Consider the following 26949-nt stretch of genomic DNA (forward strand, 5'->3'; position numbering starts at 1 on the left):
AATAATTCAGGGTGTGTCACTGATTTTTGGGTCTTTATAAGCCAGGGGATAAATGGCAATTGTTTAAGGCCCTAGACCGCATCCTCCTTACCCTGTCTAGAGTGCAGCTAGGGAGCTTACTGGAGGCAACTGGAATCGGGTTTTGGGTCCAGTAATTGAAAAATTGGACCATCATGTGCTCTACAATGCAAAGGAGCGGTATGTCCTTACAGATTTAATATCTGACCAGTTGCTGACCGATCCCTGGTGACATTCACATTCCATCACCATAACTATATATTCACTTCTTGTACAGACGGCATGCATACTCAGATTGACTATTACCTCACACTAGCTGACCTTCTCCCTTGTAAAGAAAACATACAGATTACCCTGAATAGCACATCTGATCATGATGTGTTGTGTCTTTGCCTGACCATAAGATTCTCAATACCTCCATTACCCAATGCTGTTTTAATGCCTCTTGGTTCAGGACCAAGGAAGTTAAAAGTAAACTGCAAGCAGTAGTACACACTTATCTAGAGGAGAACAAACACTATGTATCTTCCTCCAATTTTCTATGGGAAACTGAGAAGGCAATCCTCACAGGGGAACTAATGAGGGGCTCAGCCCTTATGTAATCACAGGCATGTGAGACATGTCAAGCAGAGCACTAGAAACACAAGTGGCTAGACTCAACAAGAGCTGCATTAAAGTACATTCTCAAGGGACATGGCCAAGATGGCGGAGAGGTAGATGGCAATCCATTACCGCTCTTGCAGGCACAAGTGTTATTGCCTGCTTCCATGTACTGTCACAGGCAGCAGCGCAGAAATGATGATGATAATAGAACGTAGATCCAGGACCACCCCCAGACCCAGAAATCATGTAGAGGGCTGAAAAGCAAAGCCTGGGCAGCCACAGCAGCAAAGAGGATGCCAGGCTGCAAGACAAACAAGGGCAACCCATGGAGAGGTGGTGAGCAGCTGTGATGATGTAGGGGGCCTCGAGGTAAAGGTGGCGAGCATCTGCCATGTGGTCTCCCCTGGAGCACAGACTGATGTAGTGTTGATGGCCCGATCCCGTGCAGGGGCTAAATCCTGAGAGACTGCAGGCCACGGGTCACATGACTGTGGCCGGTGCATGCAAGGTGGTTGTGGAACTGAGAACCATGAGCCGTGGGGTGTGTAGCTGCAGCAGGCCTACACGGGGGAGCAGCAGAGGTGGGATCTAGAGGCACGGATTGGAGAGGCTCAGCTGAATTAGGACCCACCATCAAGTGCTGGGGTGGAGTGGTGACTTGTGAGGGGCCCCTGACCTAGCAGGATCCACTAAGGGGAGGCACTGGGCCTTAGAACATTGATCTCAACTATTGAATTTTCCACCCCATGGAGGAATAAGAGGGCGGCAACTCACAAACCCGCATATAAGGTGATTTCTGGCTACCATAAAAGAACTTTGAGATTAGTGGGATCCTTCTGACACAATGGCATTGTGCAAGCTGCCCATTGAGTGCCAACGCTGGTCAGGGCTTTCTAGGAGAGTTTGAAAGATCAGCTTTTCCTAAGAGGAAGGCAGACCTGGGTGCTTACTGGAGGGTGAACAAGACCCCTGTCATTAAATTGCATGCAATACTGGGACCGCTACAAGCACTGATAGGATGCTGCTCCACTGGCAATTGATGATCCTGACTGAACACAACAGGACCCACAGTGCAGTGATACGACCACTAGTGCAATGAGTCAGGGCCCTTCATGCCCCATAAAAGAAAATGTCCTGCTGAGGCAGCCTTCTCATGTACTCTTCACATCCCAAAGAGGGTGAACAACCTCTGCACCCATCATGGCACATACCAAATGTGATTTGGTGGAGAGACTCAGAACCTTGAAAATGAAGCACAGAGTTGAGCTGAAATCCAACCTCACCACAGACTTGGCTGAGCTCCAATCAGACTTAAACACAAAGATGACAGACTTGCCCACAGATGTCGATACGGTGGGCGAATGGATCCATGACACAAAAAGGCAATTAGAGTCTGTATCACCAACCCGCACTAATATAGCAGCCAGATACAAAGAGCTGGAGGAAAAATATATTCACACAGTTGATAAACTGGTAGATCTCGAAAACTACTCGAGAAGAGAGAACGTATGGCCATTTTAGCCATTTAGTGCTTGTAGCCTGTCTCTGGGTCACATGACTAGGTGTAGCTGACAGCTGGCTTTGTGTATTCCTCCTAGACAGCCACGCACAATAGAAAGCTTAGGTTTGCCTTGATGGACCATTACTGGCAGGATGGGAGGGCAGAGCTGGGCACAGCCCTACTTACAGATGAGTAGACCGTGTCCTGCCTCCACACAAAAGACGACATACTCACTGTAGTTAGTCTGAGACCCAAACAGGCAAGGCAGGATGCCTGGTAACTTCAAAGGCAATTGTATAAGCTACTGCCACCTCCCAGAGGAAGTGTACCGGCTACAAATATTGTGCCTCAAACATCACCTCTACAGTACAATTCTACATCTGTGGATACTCTGCCAGGAAGAAGGACTGCTGTGCTGATGAAAGGATTACCACTATGCTGGACTGCTGCTCAGAAGGTACGGCTGCCCTGGGGTGCTGACCTGCTGCCCTTTTGCCTTGGTGAGAAGGACTGGGCCTTCATCTGTTGAACCCAGGACCCCAAAGTGACTCCAGGGGCTAGTTGACAGGCCTCCTAACTAAAGCCTGGGGGACAGCACCTGGGCATTGTCATCTGTGTGGCCTACCGTGCCAAGTGGTGCTACTCCAGTCCTGGACCCTTGGAGGTGGACCTAAATGTGCTCTGCCAGACCATTGGTCGGCCCAGCAGAACAGACACATCAGCTCTGCTGTGCGGGCAAACCTAAGCATAATCGATATATCTCTTCTCCTACGATGTCTCAAATGACATAAAGGACTCTGCATCGACCATGCAGCCACATCAGAACTGCTACCTATGTGAAGCTTTCCTGTTGGAGATCCTTGCATCGCAAATCTATCATTGTCACAGCCTCCTTGATTACAACGCAGGTTCTCGCATCGCATCTCTGCAGCTCATCAGAACCGATGCATTGCCTCGACAGCCCAACTCATCCCTGACATTGGACTTTACCACACGAGTCAATGGGTCCCACAGCCCAGATGTATAAAACGTACTAGCCCAAACTGGTCCCCAATTTTGCAACCCTGTTTAACCACTGCATAGCTATTGGAGGCGGTTACGCGGACCGGGAGGAGTGTAGTTGTGACAGTCATACTGTCTCTCTGCGCATCCTACTGCTCACTAGAACTTCTTAATCTAGACACACAGATTTTTACAAAAATGTTGGCCACACGCCTCAATGATGGACTTCTCACCTGGTGCACCCGGACAAACGTTGGCTTATCAAGGGGCAACAAATGCATGACAACCTCAGATAGTCTATCCATCTAATAGAGAAAGCCTTCCTCAAACAAATACCTGTGATTTTTCTGCCATTGGACGCTGAGGAAGGCCAATTGACAGAGTGGATTGGGCCTTCCTTCAACTAACTTTAGGAAAATGATCTTTGCAAATTATAAAAAGCATACGGCAAGGGTCACTCTGAACTGGCACCTCTCATCACCCTTCCTGCTCCCCAAAGGCAGGACTATTCCATCTCACCTCTGCTATTTACCCTCTTTATTTAACCCCTGGCTTGCCTGATCCGACAATTTCCAGAAATGACAGGGAAAACAAGGGGCCCATGATGGTTCAGAATCTCAATCTATGCCGATGAAGTCCTTCTGCACTTGGTTCCTTGAGAAACATGCAGCTGCAGTGGTAGGCTTACTTCAGGCATATGGGTAAGCTGCTGGCTACAAGATCAAAATGGAAGAATCGGAGATGTTCAAACTGACACTCAACAGGAAAGAATAGGAGCAATTGACATCGCAACATTCCTTCTGCTGGGCCAAATCCTCTATTAAATACCTTGGCGTCCACGTAGTAAGATCCATAGGAGTCCCCTCACAGGCTACACCACACATACAACAACACTTCTCCTCAATGTTGGAAAAAGGTGCGGCACCTTTGGTGATGTGCTTCATATCTGGTGGGCCTGTCCAGTGGTCTGCGCCTCTGGGAAGAGGTCTTCAAATGCCTACGTAAGGTGCTGTCATAGCCTAGCTCCTCCCCGCCAGATGTGATGCTTCTGGGCCTCAAGCTCACAACTCTGAAAGCAATGACAAATCATGAATGGCACGTATGCCTTCAGTGCCTGTGAGCTGCAAAATTGGTTATGACCTATAACTGCAAGAAAGCGGAGTGCCCAGCATCTGCCCAGTGGTACCATAGAATGTGGACTCTATTAGCCATGGAACGTCTGACAAGCAATATGCACGGCACCCATCTACTGTTTGATCTCAAATAGAAACTGCTTTATGAGCAAGTTAGTAGGGGCCTGCCCAATTCAACTCTCACACCATGCGGGAGAGCATTGGGCCTCTTTCACTAAGGTGCAGCGAGGATTCACACCCCAATGCATTATACACAAGCCCTTGGTGTAGAAGAGGTACGGGGTGCCTGGAATGTAGCTAAAAAAGACATGCTAGAGGGGGACACTGTACAACGGAGGACTACACTCTGCAAGTTGTGGGTCACAGAGTCTATGGGGATTGGCAGGCGATTAGGTAGAAATAACTTATGTATTCTCAATTGGCATGCTTATAGCACTGTTATGGCGCACTCTGTAACACAAATTGACTGATGCCTATGTTGGACTGCATCCTTGGATAAAGGAGAGGTATGTTTGTTGTTTTCTTGCCACCCAAAGGTTTCAGTAAAAAGATTTAAACAAAAACAAAATCAATTCTCAAGATACATTACGGAAACTGTGTAATGATTGAAAGTGATGTGGTGTCTTAGCGTGGACACGTTCTAGTGTTCTATGTAATGTAATACACTCTACACCCACCCACCACAGACGTCATGGTGTCACATGACGCTGCCAATAAAAGAGGCTGAGCGCACGTGCTCAGGACCTTTCCTACCACTCATTCCTGGTGCTGTGTCATCCTTGCTGCGCCTACCATGAGGGCCCAGGGCCCATACTTTCAATCATTACAATGGCGACGAGGGTGGGATGGTGTTTAGAGACCTTGACTAGGTCGAACGTCCTGGACCATTTGGCGGTCCGCTCCTGCTGATGTGTCTGCAGGTTTCTTCGGTCGTCCATCGGACTTTCTGATGTAGGTTTAGAGAACCCATCGCGGGTCATACTTGGTACGCGATCTTTCTGTGGATCGGCTTCTGGGGGTGCCACGCTTAGTGGTCTTCTTCGGTAACTCTTCTGCACTGTGGCGTTACCTGTGCCCTTCTTCCATCTTGTGGGGGCTGTGCCTTGCCACGTGGCGCGTTATCTGCGCCCGTTCTTTTCAAGGCTCTCGGACACTTGTTGCGTGTCGTCGGTACTTGCAGCTTTGGCTGGCGTCTTTTCTTGCTGCTTTGGCTGACGTCCAGTACTTTGCTGCTTTGGACCGTCGGGTACTTGCTGCTTTGGATGGCGTCAGAAGTTTGCTGCTTCGGACCGTTGGCGGGAGTAGTTGATGCTGCGGTGATCTCCTGTGGCCACTAGAAGTCACTGCTCTCTCCGTCTTCTGATCTCGGCAGTCTTATTCCCTGATCGTTCCTCCAGTGCTTGGCAGTCCTTTTCTCCAGACGTTTTGTCCTTGCTTGGATGCTCGGTGAGGCGTTGGTGCCTCTTCCCACGTCACTCTGGAAGTGGCATCTGCCGACTCCTTGCTGGTGCGTGTTGTTGTCTTCTCTTCCTTGTCTTCTGCGCGGAGCGCGCTTTCTGGATTGCGGCGTTGAGATGCTTTCCCTTGGGGCACTACTCCGTCTGTTGCCGCTAGATGGTGCTAACTTCTTTTGCGTTGAGCAGTGCTTGTTTCTGTGCTGAAAGATGTTGGTGCAGTAATACTTTTGGCCACTGGGTGGCAGTGTTGCTGGATCTTTTGAACAGCCTGTCTTGTCTTTCCCGGGATGTGCACTCTACTGCTTCAGTGCACCGGGGGTTGAAGCTGCTGCTGAAAATGGGTGAGTGATTTTCCCTTGCTTGTAAGTGTTGCAGCAAATGTACCTAATTGAAAATGTGCTGACGTCAGGCTTACATTGTAAACTCACTGTGTATGTCCCTTTCTCGTGTTGTGCAGGCATTGATGCTGGGGGCTAATTTGGCTGTTTTTGTGGGTGCACTGGTGTGTTCTCTTGTTTAAGTGTCCCGGTGGTGCTGGTGGCTCTTTGGCGGTGTTGATCGCGCTGCTGGCACTCTGCTCCTCACCCGGAGCACACAGGGAGGGGGCACCCCTTTTTGACGGCGGCGCTGGCCGCGTGCAGACGGTCACTCACCCCCACTTCCCTGCACTCTGCTCCTCACACGGAGCACACGAGGAGGGGGGGCGCCTTCAGATCTTGGCGGCGCTGGCCGCCTGCCGATGCTTGCTTCTTCCTCGCTCTCTCTCCCCCCCGTCCGCAGCCGCCTCGGCAGTGCTCACGCGGGCGGGGGAGAAGTTGCTTTCTCCGGTGGGGGATCTCGTCGCTCCGGTCACTCCTCCTCGGCGAGGAACGCGCTAGGCAGGCCGCGGTTGGGCCCCGTCGGCTCTGTTTTTGAAAGTGCTTGGTCCGCTGGCCCCACTGTCGCCGGTCTCCCGCCGCTGCAGCTTCTACAGGCACACGCTGCGCGGCGGAGACCTGCCTTGCTTCTCGCAGGTCACGGGTGGGCTCCGCTGGCTCTGCAGTCACTGTCCCCCGCTAGGCGCTACCGGCGGGCCGCAGGTGGGCTCCGCTGGCGCTGCTTCGTCTCTTCTTCGCTGGGGGTGCCGCCGGCAGGTCGCGGGTGGGCTCCGCTGGCGCTGCTGTGTCTTCCCTCGGTGGGGGTGCCGCCGGCCGGTCGCGGGTGGGCTCCGCTGGCCTGGACCACGTCGCGAGGGGGGTCGGGAGGCGGTTAGCTACTCCGCTCCCTCCCCCTCGTTGGTTTAGTTTGCTGTCGGGTCCGGCCGCCTTCCCTTCGCGCCGTGGCTACTCAGGGCCCCGCCGCTTCCTTTACACACGCGGCGGGGGCAAGGGAGGACTCGGGCAGGCCGCGGGTAGGCTCCGCTGGTCCTGCTTATTTATTGGCACAGTTACTGTTGGGCACTTCACCCCCCAGGGGCTCACCTTCGGCCGGCAGGCCAGATGCTGCGTCGCGGTCGTGGCGGGTGGACTCCGCCCGGTCCGTGCACCACTCTGGTGGGGTTATTGCCATGCGGCCGTCTCAGGTGGGCTCTGGGCGGTCCGCTCATTCCTCGAGGCACATGTTGGTGGCGGCCGTCGCGGGTGGCTTCAGTCGGCTAGCTGGTCGCCTCTTGGTGGCTGCTGGGCTCCGACATGCACCGGCTTCTCGGCTCGCTGTGCCTTGCTGCAGGGGGTGCCCTTCAGGCAGGCACTATCTCCCCCTTTTCCTCAGTGATTGGTAGTGGCACGCGTGGGTTGCACTACCGACCTCGTCGCCATTGTAATGATTGAAAGTATGGGCCCTGGGCCCTCATGGTAGGCGCAGCAAGGATGACACAGCACCAGGAATGAGTGGTAGGAAAGGTCCTGAGCACGTGCGCTCAGCCTCTTTTATTGGCAGCGTCATGTGACACCATGACGTCTGTGGTGGGTGGGTGTAGAGTGTATTACATTACATAGAACACTAGAACGTGTCCACGCTAAGACACCACAAACTGCTCCAAAAGAAATCTGAATTTAATAGTATATACTTGTCACAAGCTGACACATCTTTCTTTATTTTAAAGCAGAGGCACTATGAAAAAGGTGTCAAAACAGGGTGTCTGCTCACTTATCAATGGTGGCAGCAAGAAGCTTATTGCACAATCGCAACAATTAGACATGACAAGAATTATTGGCAGATCCTACCGAAATTGCATCAGAATTCATCTCTATGAAAAACTATACACATCTGTCTATCCCACCGCAGAGGTGGAGGAAGACTTTCTCCTACATTTGCCCATACCGAAACTATCCCCTCAGAAAACGTCCCAACTTGCAGAGGACTAGACTGAAGTAGAGATAGTAGAAGTCATAGATGACCTACCTGCGTCCAATAGACGGCCAGTGAGCTACATTTAATAAAACGAACAAAAAAGACTGGCTCCCCTCTTGTGCAAACTGCTTAACGAAATGTGGGCATGTCACTTTCCTCTCATTGAAGTTAATAAAGCCAGAATATCAGTCATATTTAAATCCTACAAAGACGCACTGGAATGTGCGAGACGACGTTGCAAATTAATGTGAATGGAAACATCCTAACTGAGGTGATAGTCATCAGCCTTAAGGGCCTGCTACCGTCACTGATACTCTCCGATCAGGTAGAATTCATTCCACACATGTCATTTCCCTCTCACTTGTGAACTTTGAAACATGTTCTGTTTTAATCCGGAGATGAGAGAATGGTGGTCTATCTTAACGTCAGGAAGGCTTTTTGATCGGGTGGAGTGTGGAGATCTGTTTAGGTTACTGGACTCCATGGATGTTGCCCATTGGTTTCTAGCAACACTGAAATGGTTATACACAAGTCCTACTGCAGTATTTTCTTTCAAAGGGCATGTCTCTCAACTTTTCGCCAAGAATAGGTGAAAAAGGCAAGGATGCCCGCTTTTCCCTCTGCTTTTCATGCTAGCCCTGGAGCCCTTGGTGATAGCTTTTCAACTGGTGCACAGGGATTTATTGTATCCCCAGCACAGCAAGGGCGATGAAGGTTTTAGTGTATGCAGACGACATCCTCTTGACCTGATCTGCTCCAGCTACTTCCTTGGCTTTTCTCACAATGCTGATATATGATTTTTCTGTCTTCACCCGATAGCTAATCAGCTGGGGCAAACATGGACCTATGATCATGACTCCTGTTACTAGTGCTGCTTCACCTAAACCCTACCCTTTCTAAAGGGAAACAGAAAATCTGAAGTATCTGGGAATCTCACTCCACTCAGGACTCTCTAACTTAATGGAAGTTAACCTGAATCCCTTACTCTCCATAATCAATGATATCCAAAAGATATGGAGAGATGGTAGTCTCTTAAAACAGATTTTGTAGGAGAATCTTGTGGGTGCCGATCTCGAGCTCAAACTTTGTATGTGACAACAAATTGATCCCTTATGTTGAGGATTACATTAGTGCCTGCCCATTGCTCTTATGGTTTGCAATTTGGAACAATACAGAGAGTGATCTCACAAGAGACATTATAAAAGACTGTCTTTCTTGCGATAAAGGCAGAAATATACTGTGGCTTACTTGTGTGGAATCCTGGATGCATAAGATAGGATATCAATGACTGTTTGAGAACCTGGGCAGCCCTCACACTATCAGCAAAAGACAGCTGCAGACTGCCTGGTTCGAATATATCTATGTAGAGAGATTGAAGAAGGAGCTTGGTAAACTAAGTGTATCAGCATACCTGAATTTGAAAATTGATGGGTGCACACTAATTCAAACGTACTTGATCGGGCCGAAGTGGCAGTTGGAGCATAGTTCGGTGTTTCGTTTCAGGGAAGGCAAGGTTAAATATCTGTTAAGATTTCCATTAGGTTTTCAAGCAAGTTTAGGCTGTTCCTGCACCAAAAGGTCAGGTCAATCATTGCTACATTTTATATTGTTCTGTGATTTTTATTTACTGTACACCAAAAGTATCTTATTACAATTAATTTAGAGGCATTTTATTACAGACTTTAGAGAAGCTTATGACACCAGCTGAATAGCGAGGAATGTATCTCTTAGGTTGGATTGTTTCTGAAAACTGCGGTGAGGGCTCGACAAACAATTACTTTTTTTAATGTTTAGTTTTAGTAATATTATGATACGGAGATTGCACAGATTTTACTATTTCGGAATGAATGTGATCTCAAAAGTAAATCTGTTTTTAATCATTTTATCTATTTTATGCTTGTAAGCACCTTTATGGCTACTTGTGTAACCAAATAAAGAACCATGAACTGAACTGAATAAATACATCAAAACCAAAATGACAAAAATTCAATCAGTAGAACCAGAGATATGCAGTGTTAAGGATTTAAGTGGAAAAAACACCAAAAAAGCCAAAGTGCCACTCACGACTAACTGGTCGGGCGAGACTTGGAGAAAGTCACCAATTTCAGGCCACCCACAGAGCGTGGTTCGGATACAGGGTCCAGTTTAGTTTCAAAGTTATCTTCCCAGTCCAGCACAAAGAGGCTTGTTCATGGTGGAAGGAGCCGCGAGTAGCAGGAAAGCGTAGTGGATGGTAGTCGATGAACCGTGAGGAGCAGGACTGGCATCACAGACACTCAGCACTGTAGTGTGAAGGTCCTGTTGTCGTCGCAAACAGTAGAACCAAAATTTTGTGGTTGCACTCCTCATAAGAGGTCGAGGCTGTTGCATGAAGAACTGGTTGACAGAACTTTGCAATTGCAGGCAGTACGTGTGTCAAAGATTTACTGCCAATGCACCTTTTTCCAATTGCAGAGAGGCAAAAAAAGTAATTTGTGCTCCACTGAGGCCACACTAAGGGTCCATGACCTGAGAGGCACAACTTGGGGGTGAGGGGTTGGCTTTAGCTGGATCTGGGTGCTGCTTCAGGTGGTTGAGAGCCTGTTATGTCCACGTGGCTCTGAACAGGAGGCCAGCTGACTAGCCCTTGGAGTTACTCTGGGAGTCCTGTGTTCAGGTGCAGGTACAGTCCCTCTACCTCAGACAAGAGGGTAGCACGGCAGAAATCCAGCGTGGCAGCAATTGAGTAAGGCAGTAGCCCAGCAGGAACAGTAGTCCAGCAGAGTAGTAGTCCTTTCAGACCCAGAGCAGAAGCCCGTCTTCCTGGTAGAGTTTCCACAGGTTCGCAAGTGTACTGAGGAGTGGGTGTCTGAGGTCCAATATGTATAACTGGCACCTCCCTTGTAGTGGGAATAGCTTTTAAAGGATTCCCTTTGTAGTGTACAGGTTTCCTGCCTTCACTGCCCTGGCACTGGACTAACTACAGGGGTCATGTAGCCCTTTGTATGGATGTAAGTGTTAGTGTGGAAATCTTGCAGTAATCTAATTTTGGAAACAAATAGAAAATGTGGCACCATTACCTTTCATCACCAATACCCTTGTTTCCGCTTTTATCTATTATCAAGGTGATGAATCTTTGCTACCTTATTATGACCAAAAGAGCTCTTCATAAAAATGGGCAAATAATCAAATGCAAATAAATATTTTATCTAATAATACGAGTTGTGAGTAGTTTTACAGGGATATATTTTACAATCAAAATTTTAAGATTTTCTGACTCTTCATTCATTAGTCACATATCAATCAGGTTACAGAATTGATAATAGAAAAAGAAAGTTAGTAGAGACCATATCATGATTTACAATACAGTGCATTCCATAAAGGAAAGAAATCCTAATCTAAGAAAGTGAGCTCACAAATAATGTCAGTTAGAACTCATGAAGATTTAAAGAATAAAAGCAAGAGTGAGTTTAGCATGAAGCAAACTCAATAATTAATAATTGCAAAATCTCCAATAAAGAGAAATAAACATAGAGTAAATAAGCCTTGGTAAAGCCAATTAACCAAAGCATAAAGCCCGGAGTTTTTAACAAATAGCTGGCATCTAATATACCCTTGTCCCATCTTCGTCTGAACCTGTGTAGCCTTTTCTCAGAGTCTGCCCTTCCCACCTCCTCTCTCGGAATATCTAAAAAATGAAAGAGTCTTCGAAAATCCTGCTAAAAATCCTGCACCATCCTCAGCTAGGAACGCGTTTATAGTTCTGAAAAATATTTCAAAACATGTGACATTAGTCTTCATCCTCCATCCAATTGAAATACAGTGTCCTCCAGAAAGACAACAACACCCCTTGGCTGTCTGTCCATGTTATCCATCAGACGAGTTCTTGTGACACATTTGAATCTAACTCTAAAGGACTTCCTCTCCTAACTTTTTGTTAAAGAAATATTTATTTTTACTAAACAGAATAACATCAGCTCCAAAAAGAACGTATAATTTAGGCAGGAAACATTAAATACATTTTACAATGAAACAGAAGAAAATGTGTGCTTTCCAGTTTGCTCTGCACTATGAAATGGAGGAGGTTTTGTTTTACAGCAACTAAATAAGATAACAAGTTACAGGCTGTAAATTATATGAAGCTTCTTTCTTTCAGGGAGTGGGAAACATTCCTTTCTTGTCTAAAGGACAGAGCTGAAAGTTTCATAGTAAACTAAATATTGAGCTGTTTTCAGCTCTCTCTTCACTTTAAAATGTGGTGTTAATTCTGTACAAGTATGTGCTCCTACTGCAGGTTTAAAACACTTTTGCAAATTAAATCTACATTGTGTAATGAGGTCAAATCTAAACTAAAGACATTAAAGTCAACTATCAACTTATTGTGCTTGTTTTACATGATTCATTAATTGGAAAGCATCTGACTAAGGCATCATATTTCCATTTTCAAGCAGCAAATGTCTGTGTGTCATTTATTAAATGCAGTTTTATGTATGAAGCTCAAGGCAGCTTTGTCATTAGTAATGCTAAAATCAATAAGAAATGTTTAAGCTCCTACGCAAGACAGAGCCTATTGAAGCGTGATTAAGGCTGTGCCCCACTCTGCCCTCCCATCCTGCCAGTGAGGTCCATCCAGGTATACCTAAGCTCTCTTTTGTGTGTGACTGTCTAGGAGGAATACACAAAGCCCAACTGTCAACTACACCCAGCCATGTGCCAAGAGACAGGTTGTGGGCACTAAATAGCTAAGTTAGGAAAATGTTAACTTACTGGGAGTAGCATTTTCCAAAGTGTAATTTAAATTCCAACTTTACCATACAAGTGAATTTTTCATTACAATCCGAAAGACACCAAACAGAAACTGGGTACTTGTTCCCATTTAGAAGGTACAACTTATTGGATGTACCAAGGTAACTCAAATGTTATCCTATGGGAGAGGTAATTGGTAAATTGAAGAGTAGAACCTCAGGATACATGTTTGACTTTGTAACTACACTGCACCCTGCCCGCTTGGCCATTCAGGTGAAGAAAATAGAAATCTTCTCAGGGGTCTCACTGATACACCTGGTCATTTTAAACCAACAAAGTAGAGTTTGGCACAGAAGCTGTAATATCAAAATACATAATTATTAACCTCACATGAGGAAGACTATGTCACACAGTACCCTCAAGCAACTGTCGGAGGCATTCTAAAGAGTACAGAAAACAGGAGCCTTAAATATGAATAGGTTACATTAGTCAGCATAAAACCAAGTGTACCAATATGGGTATACAAGATGGCATGTACCAATATGGGTATACAAGATTTTCTTGCTCAACAAAGTGGGAGGGGAGTTATTTCTCTTACATCATTAAGAATAGCCTGACAATTATAACGTAAGAGCAGGTGCATTCTACTAGCTAGACCCCTCTGAGCATGTTCAAGGCTCTGGAAGAGGGAGCACATGGCAAGCACATGGCTAACTAAGATAGCTGACAAGTACAAAATGGCTTTCAGCTCATGCTACAAAAAAAGAGAGTTCCTTTCTGTATAACTAGCTTTCTATTTGTGACCCAAAGGTCTAAACACTAATATGACCTTTTAGTGTTAAATCGTGACACAGATAATTATATCTGCACGAAACTAAAGTGTCTTTTTGTCTCTCAAAATGTATTTTGATTGTGTTAAAAACATATGAATTCATTTGTTACATAGCGTTTTCTAAAAACATATCGTCAAAGAGAAATTTATCTAATACATACAATAATAAATTACAGACGTTCTAACATAAATTAAAAACAATCAATACAAAATAATATTCACATTTGAAGAAATTTTACATAACATCATAACATCAAATATAAGAAGACAGAAGAAAGTCCTTTGTCGACTCGTTTCGGTGCCTTTAAACTGTTTTAACACCTTCTTCAGGACAGACTTTTAATTAAAAACCAAAATTCTTCATTCTAAAAACAAATACATAGAATTAATATCATATATTTCAGTGAGTACAAAATGCATTACATTAGTGCGAATGGTTGCCCACGTGTCACGGTGTCAACTAAGAGAGGCAATCTTACTTGCTAATGTATTATTGCGTATCTTGTATCTTTTAAGATTCCACACCCTTGAGGATTCAATGACACTGTGTCCTCTTTGTGGATAACGGTGTTGTATGACATTTTTTTTTCAGTTTCTCTAAATAGAGAAATACATTAATCAATTATATGTGACATGTTAAAGTCGTGAGACCACATAAATGAGTTATTCCCCATTACACTTACTTAAAACTGGGAGAATAATATCACTTGTGTCTTGTTCCAATGTTGCGGTTTTAAATCAGCGCCGGGTCATTTGGAGTTACTGGCTTAGGTAAGGTCTGAAAAAGAGCATTTGTATTTATATTTCTCTTTCTCCTACAATTTTGGTGTGCCTCTGTTATAGGCCATAATCTGATTGACCACATACTTTAAGATCTGTTTATTACTTGGAGACGGGTTATCCTCTCGTCTTGGGGGTATCTTCACTTCGTACCCTTATCTCAGGATGCCTCTATATATCTTTTTGTGGGGTATCTTTGATTTAAAATATATATATCAGTCTCCTTTGTTTCCATTATTGTTTTATTACACGTCACTTTGTAGATATTGGAATTTTTATAGGTATCTACATTAGACTTTTAACCCATTTTTTAAGTCTCCATTCTGGTCGGGCCCCTGCTGAAGGTGGCCAGACAACACTTATGTTATTAAGATATATAATCTCATCATCAACTGGTCTATTTGGCAACCGATAATATATATCATTAATGTTGCCGCATATGCAAATTTATAGCATTAGTCTTTCAAATTGCCCAGTTTCAGATCGTTTGCTCGGTTACCCCTCCCTAAGGACATCTCCTCTCTAAAAACTTCAGGAGGCTAACAGGTAAACTGAACAGAAGTTTACATTTTGGGACTGCTCCCATCCATCATCATATCGTGGGAAGCAAAGTTCTTTTTACAATGCTTACAGTCGGGAAACATTGCTCGCTGCAAGTCTCTTAGGCTTGCGGACCCCTCGCGATGTACATAGCCTCTTACCTCGTGACCATAGTTGCTGGAGCAGTCGACACGTCCTCTCTCCCGTCGGTGGAATGAGAGGAGGACGCGTGCTCAATGTATTTATAGTCATGGCCCTTAATCATAATTAGTTAATTAATTACACTAATTGTTTAAACATTTACCGGAAACGTTGTTCCTGTCGGCCTTTTTTGTAGTTTATAAGTGTATTCACATTTGGATGCTATAAACAGAAAAATTACACGAATACGTCTAAGTCACACTGGATCTGCATATTTTGTTCTCAGATGTTATTGTGAGTGTAAGGGTAGATACAGTTGGTTGCTTTTGCCGTGTTTACCGCGTGTACGTCCGCGAACACGCTACTCTCATTGCTCCTTTATAACTATCGGCGCCATATTTGTAGTTTGTTTAGGGCAACTAAACTACAAATTCGTGAGACGCGTTGAATTAAGTAAATACAAATGTTGAGCCTACACAAGATGAAATTAAATCTCACTTGCATGGCATTACTCTATGTGTCTAATCTTTTAATTGCAGGTTTTTATAATTTTTTAGTTTAAAACGATGTTACATTATAGACGACATGTGCGTAGTCTGTTGACAACAACTACAGAATTCATAAAAAGCCTGAAGCACAGTGTTTGTATCTTTATATAAATCTGTATATTGGTGTACCTGCGGTGATACATACCCTTTTCCAAATCACCTAAACATTTATCATGGATATTTAGCGCTTAACTGACATTCAAACAAGTTCCTTTTAGAACAAAATACAGATAAGGTTGACATTGATATAAGTACCATTCTTATATGTGTGTGCATCAAATAATAATGATCTCGATGGCAGTCCAATGCATTTATATAATCGCATTTGGTAGAGTTTACTTGCATAAAACATTACATTACTCTATTGTCTACATTTTCCTTGATATTTGAGATGTTACATATTTGTTGATCATTTTATTATTGTTAACAATCATACTAGGCTGTTTTATCAAAAGAAAGGCCGTTTGTGTAACTCAAACATAAAAATGGTCTCCAGAAACTCCCTATGAATAAACTTTCTGTTTCTAATGTGCAACTATTTCCTGCTGTTGTTTATTTGTTTATGGGTAAGTCACATTCATCACCCACTTGTTAATTGGCACAATCTGGTCAACATGAATAATGCCTGATTACCAAATTTTTATTTCAACAGTACCTTATAGGATGTCTAGTTGTTTTATTGCATATTTTCCACACATATTTGTACAGCATTTTTCCTATTTTGAAGGGTTTATTTTGTGGCAGTTTGAGAAAAGTGGAGTTTTACCTAATTAATCTATCCCACTCTTCTCTGCAATTCAATCCTAAATAGTATGTTTTAAATTTGGACATAAAAAATTGTTCTCTTTGTTTACGTTTTTTGTTTATGTCTCCTCCACGGACTGATATTTTGATTTTCTCGAGATTGAACCATTTGATATCATTAATATCATGTTTTTCTGCAATCCAATGATCCATTAGTGGTGCGTTCTTTTTAAGATTTTTTATTGCGGTACGGTGTTCCGTTAGTCGTTAGCGCATTTCTCGCCCTGTCTCACCTACCTAACATTTTTTGCAGGGACAGATCAAGAGATACACCACATTAGAGGTTCGACAGTTAACATGGTCGTTCATCCAGTGGGAGATGCCATTTATCTCTAACCTTTCTGTTTTCACGATATTTTTGCAGTGTGAGCAGGAGCCACATAGTAAATTTCCTCTAATCGGAGTGTTATTGATTATATTTCTTAAACCAAAAGGTTTGGGCTCTCTGAAGGTTTGTACTAAGTGATTCCAGATGGTTTTATTCCTTCTGCAAGCATAAATTGGTTTGGGTATAGGTGCTGCCCCTGTTTTGTTCAGTAAGGACCAGTTTTTGTTGATGAGGTTCTTGACCTTATTGCTCAAGCCATTAAAATCCGAAACCATCACAATTTCATTTTTCGATTGTTTGGATCTTTTATTGGTTTCGAAGAGGCTATCTCTATTATAATATTTGGCACGTTTGTATGCTTCCTTTATTAATCTCTTGGGGTATCCTCTTTCGGACAACTTTGTCTTGAGCGTTTCTGCGTGTTTCTCGAAAGTTTTTCTATCACTATAATTGCGTCTAATCCGCAAAAATTGACTAAAAGGTATTCCGTCTTTTTGACATTTCGGGTGGTAACTAGTATGGTGGAGGAGGGTGTTTCTATCTGAAGGTTTGACATACAATTCAACATTTAGAACACCTTCCTTTTCTATAATCTTTATGTCTAGGAAATCTACAGCCTGTTGGTTTTTGATCAATGTAAATCTCAGGTTTTGATCTCCACAGTTTAGCCACTCCAAGTAGCTATTGAGGTCCTCTTCACTACCGCCCCTGTAAAGAAAATATGTCTATAAATCTAGACCAGTTTTTGACATTTTCAAAAAAGGGACTCATTTCATTGTAAATGTGGCGCTGTTCAAATTTTCCGACATATAGGCATGCCAGGCTGGGAGCACATGTGGCTCCCATACTGGTACCCTTAGTTTGACAGTAGTAGTCTTTTTTAAATAGGAAAAATGTTGTTTCTCAGAATAATCTCAATGCACTCAATGATGAAGGTGTTCTGAGGTGTCAGATCTCCCTCCTCGTTTTTCAGAATGTCTTCCCTCATCCTCACTGTGTCTTGCTGCAGAATATTTGTATAAAGAGATTCAATATCTAAACACACAAGCCATTGTGTGTTATTATTGAACTCTATCCCTTCTACCTTGGAGATCATATGTGTTGTATCTTTTATATACGATGGTAAAAGGGCTACTAACGGTTGAATGAAATGGTCTACGTATTTACTTAATGGTTCAGTTAGTGATTCCATGCCTGATACTATTGGACGCTTGGGTGGGTCCACCATGTCCTTATGGACCTTTGGAAGCCCATATAGAGCTGGTATTTTGGGGTGGACATTTATTAAAAACCGGTATTCCTCTTCACTGATAATGTTGTCTTCTTTGGCATAACTGACTACGTCCCTAACTTTCTTTTTCAGATTTTCCCAGTCTTTAGCACTAGATGGTCTGTAGTGTGATTTATTTTCTAACAATCTAAGCATTCTTTGATCATAGTCATCAGTTTTTAAAATCACTATACTACCCCCCTAGTCACCCGGATTTATAGTTATGTCATCACAGGTTGACAGATTTTTTAGGGCCTCTCTTTCCATTTTAGATAAGTTGTTTTCTGTCCATACTTTTGTATCTAATAGCTTTTCTAGACCACTTGTGACCACTTTCTCAAAAGTGTCAACTTCCTGACCAACCATACCTATATTCGGTGTCCTTGTTGATGGGGGTTTGAGGCCAGATTTATTATTAGATATTCTCTCATCTTTTCCGTCAAAAATTTTTTTAATTCTGATTTTCCTAAATAGGTCTCTAACATCTCTTTCTATTGCGTATCTACATCCTTGTGTTTATTATATAAATGCATTGGACTGCCATCGAGTTTATTATTATTTGATGCACACACATATAAGAATGGTACTTATTGGAAAGGGGCGACCACTCGGTCCCCCCGAACGTATGGTTGGGTGCCCCGATCCCCCCGGGAAACCGTTTTGGGCGGGGGGCGTGGCTCGGCTGGTATGCCCAAAGTGGCGTAGCCGGGGCGCGCCCTTTCCCGCCCAGGAGGGGTTGTCCTAGACACCCGCACGGAAGACCACGCCCCGTAGGCGTACCGGAGGAGGGTCCCCGCCCTCTCGCAGACGGATAAAAGAGCGGGAATCCGAAGAAGCGTCCTCTTGTTCCTGTGCTCTGAAGGCTGCACCAACTCGTTGCTCGTGAGCCCTCGACGGAACAAGCGGCAATTTTGAGAACTTGTAATCTTGTTGTTTCTCTTTCAGTTATTTGGAGTTGAACGGAGTAAACGAAGCTATGGCCGGCAAAAGAGCAGGAAAGAGCTCCGAGTTGGAGAAGGTACTGCGCACCTTGTCGAATCGAATGGCGATCATGGACTGAAAACTCTGTAAAATTGACTCGATCGGTCGGGGTTTGGCCAAAGTTAAAAAACAGTTAGCGGCTCAGAACAGCGCAGGCCGTCCTAAGAAGGTAATAGGCCCGGCCTTGCCGGGAATCGTCCCCGAGTTTCCGGGGAGGATCCGGTTCCTGAGGTGCCCCCAGTCGCCCCCATCACACCAGCAGACACCCCAGTACCAAACCCAGATATAGGTTTACCAATCCCGGTGGTAATTTCCCCTGTTAATGATGAGGAGATGCCCCCGGAACTGGCCATCCAGTTAGCGGCAGTGTTACCCTGGCTCAAGAAAAAAGCGGGGGGGCAGTGGCCGCGGGGGACCCGGCCGAGGAGGCTAGACTGATAATCGAGCAGTTACGGCAGTCGAGAGATGCCGGGACGGCGAATGTTCCTCTTGTTCCCCCACAGGTGGCGCCAGGAGTACCTACAGTTAGCTGGGAGAAGGCGGCAGACACGACGGTAGAACCCGGTAAGCACATATTGCCAATGGCAGGGGAAGGTTCGTTACCTTCAAGGCGCGAAAGGGTGGCCCAGCATATCCCTACGGCCACGAAGGAATTGATATGGGGGGAAAAATATGTGAATATGTTTTCATTGTTGACTGATCATCGGGAGATGGAATATGCAAAATCCCAGAAAGATTTATGGCACCCCAGTGTATGGCGGGCCAAGATGGCGGAATTTAGGGTCGATGAGACCGTAGCGAATTGGGTAAAGGCCTTTTCGATATTTACGGCAGTCATGGGTGAACGAAAGCCGGAAGTGCTAACCGAGTTGTCCTGTTACCAGAATAGGATTATGGATTTTTATACTATGTATGAGGGGGACGAGTGGAAAGGATATGACATGAAATTCCGAAAAGCAAAAGAGTTTGATACATCTTTGACCTGGGACTGCCTCGACTCGGTGTCATGGCACAAGCAGCTCTTGCATGGTGCGGCGGGTACGTCCTCGCCGGGCGGGAGTGGGTCGGGGTCAGTTCGCCAGAAGCCTGCGGGGCCCTTTCGAGCAGGCGCCGGTGGGGAATTTCAGCCCAAAACCGGCGGAAATAGCGGCAAGCGGGAGGTTTGTTGGGGCTTCAATAGAGGCAACTGTAGCAGGCCCCAGGGAACATGTAGGTTCAGGCATGCGTGTGCGGGCTGTGGGAACTCCTCACACCCGGAGAGTAGCTGTAGATCTAAGAACAGCGGTACTTGAGGAAAAGGAGGGTCTAAGCAAGAGTGAGGTGATGCTTGGGAACCGATGGCCTACACCTGTCGATATCATGGCTCTGACTCCTTGGTTGAACAAATACCCTGATCATGTATCCGCCGGGGTGTTGAGGAATGGATTCCTATATGGCTTCAACATCCCGGCGGGGGATTTTCGGGGGGACTCTTTTTGTAAAAATCAGTTATCTGTCCAACAGAACCCAAGCATATCAGCAAAGAAAATTTCCAAAGAAGTTGGCCTGGGGCGGGTGGCGGGGCCTTTTCATTGCCCGCCAGTGGCGGATTTCGTGTGTTCCCCGCTAGGGGTGGTTCCAAAGAAAGACCCAGGGGAGTTTAGACTCATTCACAACTTGTCTGCCCCAAGGGGTTCCTCGGTGAACAAAGCCATTGACCCGGATATTTGTTCGGTGCGGTACGCGTAGTTCGACGATGCAGTTGCGATATTAAATCACCTAGGCCCCGGAGTGCTGATGGCGAAATCGGACATCGAATCGGCATTCAGGTTTCTCCCGGTACACCCAGGAGACCAGTGCTTGCTAGGTTTTGCGTTTCAAGGGAGTTATTACATGGATAGATGTATGCCTATGGGTTGCTCCATTTCTTGTGCATATTTTGAAATGTTCAGCTGTTTTTTAGAGTGGGCATTCACCGAGGCCACGGGGCATAGGCACGTTATGCACTATCTAGATGACTTCCTGTTCTTGGGAGCGGCCGGTAATACGAAATGTGCGCAGGCACTGCAGGACTTTTGCATCCTCATGCGGGAGTTCGGAGTCCCATTGGCACCAGGTAAGACGGTTGGACCATCTACTTCACTGGAGTTTCTGGGAATTGAGCTCGATTCTGTGGAGGGATGTTTCCGTTTACCGATGGAAAAGGTGGCCAAGTTTAGGGCTTCCTTGACGCAATGCCTGGGCAAAGAAAAAGTGACCCTGCACCAGTTACAACAAACAGTGGGTCAGCTTAACTTTGCCTTAAGGGTGATACCAATGGCCCGCCCCTTCTCACGCTCTATTGCACAAGCTATGGTTGGCCTCAAGGAGGGACACCACCGGACGAGACTGTCGGCAGAGGTTCGCCAGGATATGCGCATTTGGTTGGCATTTCTGGCGGACTTCAACGGTCGAGTTGTATGGAACAAACCACCAGCATCTTCGGATGAACTAGGTTTGTGGACCGACTCAGCTGGGAGCGTGGGATTTGGCACCATCTTTGGTAACCGATGGTCGGCACAAGTATGGCCGACGTGGTGGCACTCCAGCGGTCTGACAGGTAACATTGGGTTCCTAGAGCTATTTCCCATTTGGGTTGCTCTGATGGCATGGCCAGATGGCTTCAGGGACCGCTCGGTGGTGTTTTGGTCTGATAATATGACTGTGGTTGAGTGCATTAATCAGCAGGCAGCCCGCTGCAAATGGATCTTGAGATTGTTGAAAGAAATTGTTTTACGTTGCATGAAATTGAATGTACAGTTCAGGGTAAAACATGTGCCAGGCGTACTGAATTATGCAGCTGATGCACTCTCTCGTTCACAAATGCAGGCTTTCAGGGGCCATCTACCCACAGCGGACCTAGTGCAGGCACCATTCCCCGAAGTGCTATGGCTAATCGGTGCCCCGGATTACAAGACCTCGTGGCAGCCAGCTTAGCTCCCAGGACAAGGAAGGCTTACGAAGGGGCGTTTCGTTCCTACTGCACATTCTTGGGTCTGACAGGGAGACAGAGCTGGGGGCAGGAGGAATCCTTCCTGGGGTTCCTGGTAGCGCTGCACAGAGAAGGCCGATCAGCGGCAACGGCCAATAGACATAGGGCGGCCATTTCGTTCATGGCACAGCTGCACGGCATAAGTGACCCGACGGGTTCCTTTTTGGTTAGTAAGGCACTACGCGGCTGGCAACGCCTCGAGGGTCGCAAACAGGATACAAGGCGCCCGATTGGCTTAGACAGATTGTCTCTGCTTTTAGCAAAGCTGGATGAGACGTGCTCCTCCCCTTTCGAAGCAGTTCTGTTCCGGGCAGCTTTCGCCTTGGCATTCCATGGGGCTCTGCGGGTAAGAAAGCTCGTAGCAAGGAACAAGAAGGATATGGAGGGAGGCTTGTGCAGGGATCACTTACAAATAAGGGGTGATTCGATGGTAATCTCGATAGCCAGGTCCAAGACAGACCAGGGAGCTATGGGAGATAATGTCGTCGTGCAGCGTGCACGAGGGTCCCCCACTTGTCCGATAAAGTGTTTGGAGGAATACTTGGCACTGAGGACGGCTAGATGGGGGGAGCCTGCTTAGGCACAAGGATGGCACCCCACTGACGAGATTTCAGTTTCAGAGGGTGCTAGCACTGGCAATCGCTGCCGCAGGCATGGACCCATGCGATTTTGGGACCCACTCATTTAGGATAGGGGCTGCTACTCAGGCTACGGCCCGGGGTCAGAGTGTGGAGGAAGTAAAACAGCTGGGCCGTTGGTCCTCGAATTGCTTCAAAAGGTATGTGCGATTGCACATGTTGTAAAAGTCAATTGACATGCACTCACGCTTCTTGTCTTTTGTTTGAATTACAGTTTCGCGAGCCTGTCACGCGGGGCGGAATTGGAAGTCGACCCAACATCAGGAGACCAGCGGTCAAGGATCACCGACTGGCGAGAGAGTGGTATGGGTCGTGGGCCACTCATATGTGAGGTGCGCCGGGGACGTATTCAAGGCAGGTGACGCGACTCGTGCATCTGGGGAATACGGGTACAGAGTGACCTTCCATGGGAAGGGCGGGCTCTGTTTGGACCAATTTCAATCGTTTTTTGAGGGTCTTTTAGGGCGGCAAAGGTCACCGCCATCTGTAGTCATAGTACACCTGGGGGGCAATGACTTAGTGAAGCTGGGAAGACGAGTGTTATTAGAACACATCCTGTCGGCAGTTAGCTGGTTGGCTAAGAAACTCCCGGGGTGCATGATTGCCTGGTCCCACATGATCCCCAGAAAGATTTGGGGGGGGGGTCTTTCAGTGGCAGCGTTGAACCACTCAGTGAAAAGGGTCAACAATAAAATTGGGAAATTGTTTCGCTCCGCGCAGTTGCATAGCATTCCTCACAGGTGTATTCGGGGTGATCACATGCACCGGAATGATGGGGTTCACCTGTCCAGGGAGGGGAATGATTTACTCATAGGAGACTTCATAGCATGGCTAAGGGGTGTGAGGAAGCATGAGCTTTAGGAGGAGTGGGGGGGCCGGATAGTCGGTCAACTATCCGGCCTGTGGCGGTAAGGTCATGATCGGTGAGCAGTTATTTCAAGGTCCCTAGAGGGGGGCGCCACCCAGAATGGATGGGAGCGCCCGGGGGGAGGCGGCCATTGGCCCCTTCCACGGGGAGGCGGCACCCACTAAGGATGGGTCGTCTAGGGGGAGACGGCCATAGGCCCCTCCCAGGGGGGAGGCGGCTAGATGCCCCTCCTACGAATTTCCCGGGGGCTGGATATCCATGACGGCGGAAGAGAGTGTAGGGATGGGGGGGAGTCCACGCTGCCCTTCCTACAGATACCTCACACGGGAACTCGGACGACCTTTAAGATGGCGTCGAGTGAAAGGGGGCCCCCACGACAAGGGAAGTTACAGTTGGCAATGAGGGTAAAGTCCTCTGCGCATGCGCCACTCACACCGTGAGGGCGGGATTTTGGTAGTAGGGATCTGACACCGGTTAGGACCTTGCCGTTGGCCCTTAATGCTAGGATGTACAATTTTATTTAGAATGTATGCATTGTCAGGATGCTAGACTCGGCTAGGAAACCTTTGTATTAGAGATCTGTTAAGGTTAGCCAAAGAACATGTCTTCATCAAAATGTAATAAAAGTAAAATTGTACATAATTCATGAAACTTTTATTTAATGTTTTAAATTTTGTTTCATATTTTAATAAATACGGCCGGGGGGGTAACTCCCCCCCGCCTTCCAAAAGTTCAAACCTGTGTCTGTCTTCTCCCATTGGGAAGTGGTGTTGGGAGGGGGTGGCGGGCATCCCGGCCATAATCAATGTCAACCTTATCTGTATTTTGTTCTAAAATGAAGTTGATTGAATGTCAGTTAAGCGCTAAATATCCATGATAAATGTTTAGGTGATTTGGAAAAGGGTATGTATCACCGCAGGTACACCAATATACAGATTTATATAAAGATACAAACACTGTGCTTCAGGCTTTTTATGAATTCTGTAGTTGTTGTCAACAGACTACGCACATGGCGTCTATAATGTAACATTGTTTTAAACTAAAAAATTATAAAAACCTGCAATTAAAAGATTGGACACATAGACTAATGCCATGCAAGTGAGATTTAATTTCATCTTGTGTAGGCTCAGCATTTGTATTTACTTAATCCAACCCATCTCACAAATTTGTAGTTTAGTTGCCCTAAACAAACTACAAATATGGCGCCGATAGTTATAAAGGAGCAATGAGAGTAGCGTGATCGCGGACGTACACGCGGTAAACACGGCAAAAGCAACCAACTGTATCTACCCTTACACTCACAATAAAATCCGAGAACAAAATATGCAGATACAGTGTGACTTAGATGTATTCGTGTAATTTTTCTGTTTATAGCATCAAAATGCGAATACACTTATAAACTACAAAAATGGCTGACAGGAACAACGTTTCCAGTAAATGTTTAAACAATTAGTGTAATTAAATTAACTAATTATGATTAAGGGTCATGACTATAAATACATTGAGCACGCGTCCTCCTCTCATTCCACCGACCGGAGAGAGGACGTGTCGACTGCTCCAGCATCTATGGTCACGAGGTTAGAGGCTACGCACATCGGGAGGGGTCCGCAAGCCTAAGAGACTCGCAGCGAGCAATGTTTCCCGACTGTAAGCATTGTAAAAAGAACTTTGCTTCGCACGATAAGATAATGGATGGGAGCAGTCCCAATATGTAAACTTCTGTTCAGTTTACCTGTTAGCCTCCTGTATTTTAAGAGAGGAGATGTCCTTAGGGAGGGGTAACCGAGCAAACGATCTGAAACTGGGCAATTTGAAAGACTAATGCTATAAATTTGCATATGCGGCAACAATAATGATATATAATATCGGTTGCCAAATAGACCAGTTGATGATGAGATTATATACCTCATAACATAAGTGTTGTCTGGCCACCTTCAGCAGGGGCCCGACCAGAATGGAGACTTAAAAAATGGGTTAAAAGTCTAATGCAGAAACCTATAAAAATTCCAATATCTACAAAGTGACGTGTAATAAAACAATAATGGAAACAAAGTAGACTGATATAAATATTTTAAATCCAGGATACCCTACAAAAAGATATATCGAGGCATCCTGAGATAAGGGTACGAAGTGAAGATACCCCCAAGACGAGAGGATAACCCGTCTCCAAGTAATAAACAGATCTTAAGGTATGTGGTCAATCAGATTATGGCCTGTAACAGAGGCACACTAAAATTGTAGGAGAAAGAGAAATATAAATACAAATGCTCTTTTTCAGACCTTACCTAAGCCAGTAACTCCAAATGACCCGGCGCTGATTTAAAACCGCAACATTGGAACAAGACACAAGTGATACTATTCTCCCAGTTTTAAGTAAGTGTAATGGGGAATAACTCATTTATGTGGTCTCACGACTTTAACATGTCACATATAATTGATTAATGTATTTCTCTATTTAGAGAAATTGGAAAAAAAATGAAAAAAATACATATAACACCGTTATCCACGAAGAGGACGCAGTGTCATTTAATCCTCAAGGGTGTGGAATCTTAAAAGATACAAGATCTGCGATAATACATTAGCAAGTAAAATTGCCTCTCTTAGTTGACACTGTGACACATGGGCAACCATGCGCACTAATGTAATGCATTTTGTACTCACTGAAATATATATTAATTGTATGTATTTGTTTTTAGAATGAAGAATTTTGTTTTTTAATTAAAAGTCTGTCCTGAAGAAGGTGTTAAAACAGTTTAAAGGCACCGAAACGCGTCGACAAAGGACTTTCTTCTGTCTTCTTATATTTGATATTATGATGTTATGTTAAATTTCTTCATATGTGAATATTATTTTGTATTGATTGTTTTTAATTTATGTTAGAGCGTCTAAAAGTTATTATTGTATGTATTAGATACATTTCTCATTGACGATATGTTTTTAGAAAACGCTATGTAACAAATGAATTCATATGTTTTTAACACAATCAAAATAAATTTTGAGAGACGAAAAACCACTTTAGTTTTGTGCAGATATAATTATCCGTGTCACGATTTAACACTAAAAGGTCATATTAGTATGTAGACCTTTGGGTCACAAATAGAATGCTAGTTACACAGAAAGGAACTCTCTTTTTTTGTTGCTTTATACCCAGTCCTTTCTGGTAGTCTGGGAAACTCTCTCTTTTGAAAGTTTCAGCTCATGCTAACAGATCCTTGCAATCTTTAACACAGGGCATACCCTAGGAGTGATCTATGTATATTAAAAAGGAAGGTTTGGGACTGGCAAAAGTTTTCTCTAGCTAGACTGCAGTGGCAGTTTAAAACTACACACGCACGCTATAATGGCAGGCCTGAGCCATGTTTAAAGGGATACCTAAGTGGTATGCACAATCAGTGCTGGGGACTCACTAGTAGCATTTAATTTACAGGTCCTCGGTACA

This window comes from Lissotriton vulgaris, chromosome 1_1 (assembly GCF_964263255.1).
Source record: "Lissotriton vulgaris chromosome 1_1, aLisVul1.2, whole genome shotgun sequence".
Classification (NCBI taxonomy): domain Eukaryota; kingdom Metazoa; phylum Chordata; class Amphibia; order Caudata; family Salamandridae; genus Lissotriton; species Lissotriton vulgaris.